This window comes from Convolutriloba macropyga, chromosome 4 (genome assembly GCF_964194025.1).
Source record: "Convolutriloba macropyga chromosome 4, txConMacr16.3, whole genome shotgun sequence".
Taxonomy (NCBI): Eukaryota; Metazoa; Xenacoelomorpha; order Acoela; family Convolutidae; genus Convolutriloba; species Convolutriloba macropyga.
Window position 1 is genome coordinate 19,539,733 of NC_134471.1, and position 6,000 is coordinate 19,545,732.

Consider the following 6,000-nt stretch of genomic DNA (forward strand, 5'->3'; position numbering starts at 1 on the left):
CGTATTTTTGTGCTACTCTAATTGCAAATGTAATTTCGGCTGACTCATAGGAATTTATTAGTTTATTCAGAGGCAGATTCATATGAAGTAAAACATGTGGGATAAATCGATTTTTTCCCACAAAATTTAGCTCTTTTTGATAGGCTTAAGAAGCTTAGATTAGGATTCAAATTGGAAGGGTAGCTCTACTATCATCAGCCCAAACTTGTATAACAAATTTTAAGCAAGTTTCAAAACTATCTGTTTGTTTCTGTGGTTGGCTGAATTAGCACAATTAATAATAAAAATAACCAAGTACTCCTCGAACAACTTGAGCTACACATTAACTTAAAATGTTCCATCACGTTATTTGATTTGCGAGCAATTAAAGTGATTATTTTGAGACAAAAAACTGATTTAAAGAATCGTTATAGCCATAAAGCTTTCAGTCGAATGATTAATGAGAAATTTGCGCCTGATGTGACGCAAATACGTTCGGTTTTAGAACTAGTTTTGTATTAAAAAAATGAAGCCATTATGCGAGTATGATTCTTCACGTATAGTTTTCAAAAGCAGCTACTAGAAGATATCATTTTTGATTCTTAATAATATTTAAATTGTGGAGACTTGTTTCAACTTTTTGCGGCTTCTATGGGCGTCCGATACTGATTTATTGTTCACGCCCCACTTGTGGGGGGAGGAGCTATATACTCAACTGGGTTTTTTTATTCAGTCAAGTTTGTCCGATCAATACATTCATCATAGCGAAATGTGAATGGTATCTTTAAAAGGCTCGTCCAACTTAGAAGTCAAAATAAAATAGATTTTTTAATTTTCGTAATTTTCGAGGAGTTATCGAGGGCTTATGATTTTGTTGACGTTCAGCGTAATTTTTGTTCAAATTAAGATTTTTTCCATAACATACTAATTCAAAATTACATTTCATTGGTGTTGCCAATAGACAGAAAGGCGATGAAATGATAAGTTCTCATCTCATAGGGAAGTTCACTATCAAAAAAATTCGAATTCAATTTGTGAGCTGTTTTTTTTAGAAAACTAATCATATTTTTTTTTGTTTTTTTAAGTCACTTAAAGACCAGTCGCTTTTCATATCGAGGTTCCGTTAATACAAACCTCAATTACAGTCAACTGATGCCCAATGAACCAATAATTAGTTTTCAAGGAACCGCTCATTTTTTTTTGGTTTCGACTCTGAGTTTTCGTAAATTTTAATGAATTTTTGATTTATTTTAAGAGATAATAATAAATTTTTGGAGTCCTGTGACAAAAACTCGTGACTAAAAGTGCACTGGGTTTCCTAATGAAAAAAATGGGAATCTATTTAGTGCTTTGAGTAGATAGCTAGTAGCTGTTAAGACGTAAAAAAGTTTTTTGAAATAATTTTTCGAATATTAAACGATATTAAACTTATTTTTGTGAACTGTGAGTCATTCTATTTAAAGGCAGGACCCCCTCATTCTAAGGCCACTAAAATAATTGTGGTTAGCGGTTTTATTGTCTAGCTTTTAATTTCATGACTTCAATGCCACGACTTTTCATATATTTTTTAAAAGTTTTGGACGTTTTTTTCGTAACTTTGGTTACTGTGAAATTTCATCAAATTATCCAAAAATGGACAATTTCCATTGGCTTAGAGATAACGCTCATTGGATCATAGATAAAGTTTTCAGAGGAAAACTTATGATCTAAATGGCTTCGCTGCTTTCATCTCGTTCTTTTCTAATGAAAATTTGAATTTTGCATGTTTTGGTTGTTGATTTTCATAGTCATCAGATTTTTTGCGATGTCTAATTGATGACTGATGATTAAAAAACATCCTTGGGTTTTCATTTAGGCCCAACCTAGCGCATTTAATGACTGTCGTTGAAAGCCATTGAATATAGTTGCTGTTAAGACTTTGAAAAAAATTTCTTGAAAACTTTTTTTGAACATTAACCGATCTTCCGACCTTAAACCTTTTTTGTGAAATTTAAATCAATCTCACTAAAGGACAGGACCTCCTTCTTTTCTACTGCAACCAAATTAATCTGAAAAGTTTTTTTGGTCTTCTAACTATTGGTTTTATAACTTCGATGCCCCGAGTTTACGTAGTTTTTTTTTAATTTTTGGTTATTTTTTTCGTAATTTTTGTTGCTTTGAAATGCTATAACATTATCCCACAATTGACTGTTCCGTTTGGCTCAGAGAGGACGTTCAATGGTCAAAGATAAAGTTTTCAGAGAAGAACTCTTGGTTTAAATTGTTTCGACTGTTTCCTCTTGCACTCCTCTTTTGACTTTTTGGTTTTTGCCCGTGTTTTTTTTGTTGTTTTCTTAGGCATGAGACTTCGTGTTTTGTAATATGGATCACTAAAAAATGAAAAAAATCCGTTTCTTCCCATCTAGGCATAACTTAGCGTACTTATTGAGTCTCGTTGAAAGCTATTGAATTATGTGTCATTGATACTAGGAGTTTTCTCAAAAATTTCAAGGCTTTTATGTAATTGTTCATGTTATTGGATTTTTTAGTCATATTTTTGGAACAAGAGGAATCCAATGCTGTTACAAATTTAATTGAGACTTATGATTTCAATAAAAAGTTCATTTTTTACTGGCTTCGATAATTTTCTCATTCAAATTTTTTTTGTTCGCTCTTTTAGCCTGTTTTTTATTTATGTAGCCGTAAAAAGCTGACTGGTCTCTTAGATTTCATAATGAAGACTTTATAAATTATGTTTTTCATTGCCGCCATTTAATGGCTAAATCTTCAAATTTATGATCCTATTCGTTTTCAAAGGTTGTTCGAAACTTTCAGTTTTCGTTGTCCTTTTCGTCAACTTGTAATTTTTTCTCAATTTGAGCTGTCCTATCCAGTTCTTTTGAACTCAAAAACTAACTTGTTCAATGATATTATGTCGTAAATGATGTTTCAATTGTTGGACAAGACGCGTTTTCAAAAAAGTTTCGTGAGGATCAGTATTTGTGTATTCTTCTTCTCTTCTTTTATCACATTCGCGTAATAACAGAAATCAATGATTTTCAAATATGGCCCAATTGAACTTACTTTTTCTTACAGTATATTTTTATTTGAACTAGTATAAATAACAATAGATAGAAAAATACAAATAATCAGATAACTGCAAACGATTTTAATGGCTTTAATAATTTTGTGTTTCACAATTTGTCATTTTTTTGATTTTTTTGCATCTCTAGTCCATTTATTGGCTTAGTCTAATCAAAGACAGGTCAAATTGGTTTCACAATGACTTTTTAGTAAATAAATTTCACAAGAATTTTTTAGTTAAAATTTATTGATTTTTAAGACTTTTGAAAATATTTGGTTTAAATAGTGTTGATTGATTTTTGAATTTGGCCTCATTATTTCTTCTTTTTCCGACTTGCTACTCAATCTCATTAACGGAATTTCTCATCAACTGTGTAGTTAGGAAAATGTAAATTTGTGTGGTTAACGTTTCATCCGATTGCATTTTGTTGTTGTTACTAGGTGTTTTTAAATTTAGTTATATCGTGAAAATAGTTTTTGCCGTGAAATTTTCGTGTTTGTTTATTTTGTTGTTTGTTTTTTCTCTCGTAATCGTTTTAATGGCAGAGCTCGTAAGCGTTGTAATGAGACACGTCATTTTGTATTTCAATTAGTAATTTTGTTGAGTAACAATTTTTTTAAACCTGAACATCTATTTTGATTATCTCTTCAATTGCTTGTCAATTAAGTCAGAAATGTAGATGAGCTCGGGTTGGAACATCATGTGCGAACGCACATTGAAGAGCACCTGTGTTTTGATTTAACATGGCTGGAAAAGTTTTTGTTTATAACATGTTTTGCTCATAAAAAAGCACATGCCGAATAATTTTGATTTTTGTAGCAGGAGAAATTTTTGCGATACTAAAAAAGAACACTGAAGTTATGTTTCATTATTCCAATAATTAAAAAAAACTTTCCTCGGAAAAATGAGTTAAAACTACTTGATTTGTATACAACATTATCAACATGATAGTTATTCAGGGGACTTGAGCAATGCAAGTTAAAATATACCCAATCAGAGAAAGGTTGTTCACAATTAACTCATATTTGACGAAAAGCTCAGCTCTTAGTCACGCTCATTGTTTTCTGTTGTGCGTGGTGTAAAACAGGATTTCAAAAGATTACTTAAAGGCTCTCCATTTTGCAACACCAAAGTTTCCTTAACAACGAAGGCATTCAATGAAAACAATTTGGAAAATAAAGAAGACACGCAAAACAATATATATCATATCCAAATAACAGCTGCTCCAAAACACGGCAAAGCTTTTAAAAACAGCAGCAAAAAATTAAAAAAAAATGAACGGAAGAATTATCTAGCAATTTTTAAAAAAAACACAAATAGGGAGAAATTGAAAAGGAGCCGAAACATTTTTATTTTGCGTGATAATTTTTGCATGCCATTTTAAGAATTTTTAGTTTTTTCTGGATACCTAGAGACTTTGGTTCCAAAACTGTCTTAAATTTTTAGGCTGATATTGATCTGACCGAAAGAGGGGCATTTGATGAAATTTGCTGAAACTAACTTAAATTTCATGTCAGATTTTGAACAGGGACAATAATTCTTGAATTGATCGGATCCTAGAAAATTCATTACCCAATTAACATCTCAGTTGAACGTTGATTCCTTCTATGATAATTTTTTTGCTAACCAATTTTTTTAATTGTGTTTGGTTTCTCAATCTGTTAACTTAAGAGGTATCAAAACCTGCCAGTTGACCCTACAGAGAATTTTGAACGATGTTTCTCACAAAACTTTCATTAATTACAATTTTAGAACGTTGACATTTAAAAATTTCCTAAAACCTTGCCTGAAATGGCTCTGTTTTCTTTAGTCGAACAAAACTATTTCAGTATAAAATTTGGAGACCGCACTAACACTAAAGAATTAACACAATTCTTCGAAGATATTCAAATCGGAGAAAAAACTGAAGCAGATAACAGCTTACGACACTCCAATGCAGAACAATGTCTAAATGTAGACTGAAACTGTTTTTTGTCTATTTTACAAATCGATTATTAAAAAAATGCAAACAGAAGCTTTTTTCACAGCTCAAATAGTTTAAGACTTTTGCTAAAATATTTGAATGAGAAAATGAGGTGAAATGAAAAAATCTGTAGCTATAAGCAACATTATTAAAAGGGAATTTAACCAGGGAAATTGGACAAATCAAGCTAAAAATTGTTTCCACTTCTCGATAACAGAAAAAGTAATGGCTAAATCAGACATTGTTGTCAAAAAATGTGATCTATGAATCGTTCCCAATCTTTTTTGGTTCGCACGTTTAGAAACAGGAATTGTTTGTGTTACTTGAAAGCTCTTCTGTTTTCCTCGCCATATGTTGTAAAAGCGGACAGCTTATGCATTGAAAAGTATCCGAAAAACAACTTTAACTTTTCTGAAACATTTTGAATAATGGAATAAAACTAATGAAAACTATATGCCGAATGGGGACAGCTAATCAAAATCGGGAATTGTAAATAAATGCAAAAACCAAGACTAATACGGAAAACGCAACCAATTTTTTTTAAAGATTAAAAAAAATAGCAAATCACTATTAAAAAAACAATTTCTGAATACGCAGAATTGATAAAGAATGCGGAAATGCTGAGTTTTAGAATGGAATTTGGAAACCGTCAATACTTTACAAAGTAGAAAAACTCTATTTCTTCTCGTTTTCTTTGATATTTCAACGCAGTCCGCAGTCCACAAAAATTCTTAATTTATAAACCAAGCATGTCCTGCAGGAATTTTTTCTGGAACAACAATCAATAGTAAAACAGGTGCCATGATTACCCCTTTTCATTGTGCTGGCAATTTTATTTCAGCAACGGAAATTTGTTTTTGCTAAGTGAAACAGTTAACAAACTCTTTGAAATGACAAAGCCAAATTTCAATTGAAATAGCTGATCTTTCGCGTACTTTTCAGTTATAACATTAGATCCATTTATAAAATGTCAACAACGGGAAAGAATGTGTTC

General features: G+C 31.2%; 1 protein-coding gene across 1 annotated transcript in view; it reads right to left on the bottom strand.

The window, feature by feature from the left end:
• Positions 1–6,000, bottom strand: part of LOC142337502 (uncharacterized) — a 98,711-nt gene that overhangs the window by 23,318 nt on the left and 69,393 nt on the right. The gene's annotated exons all lie outside the window — the stretch shown is intronic.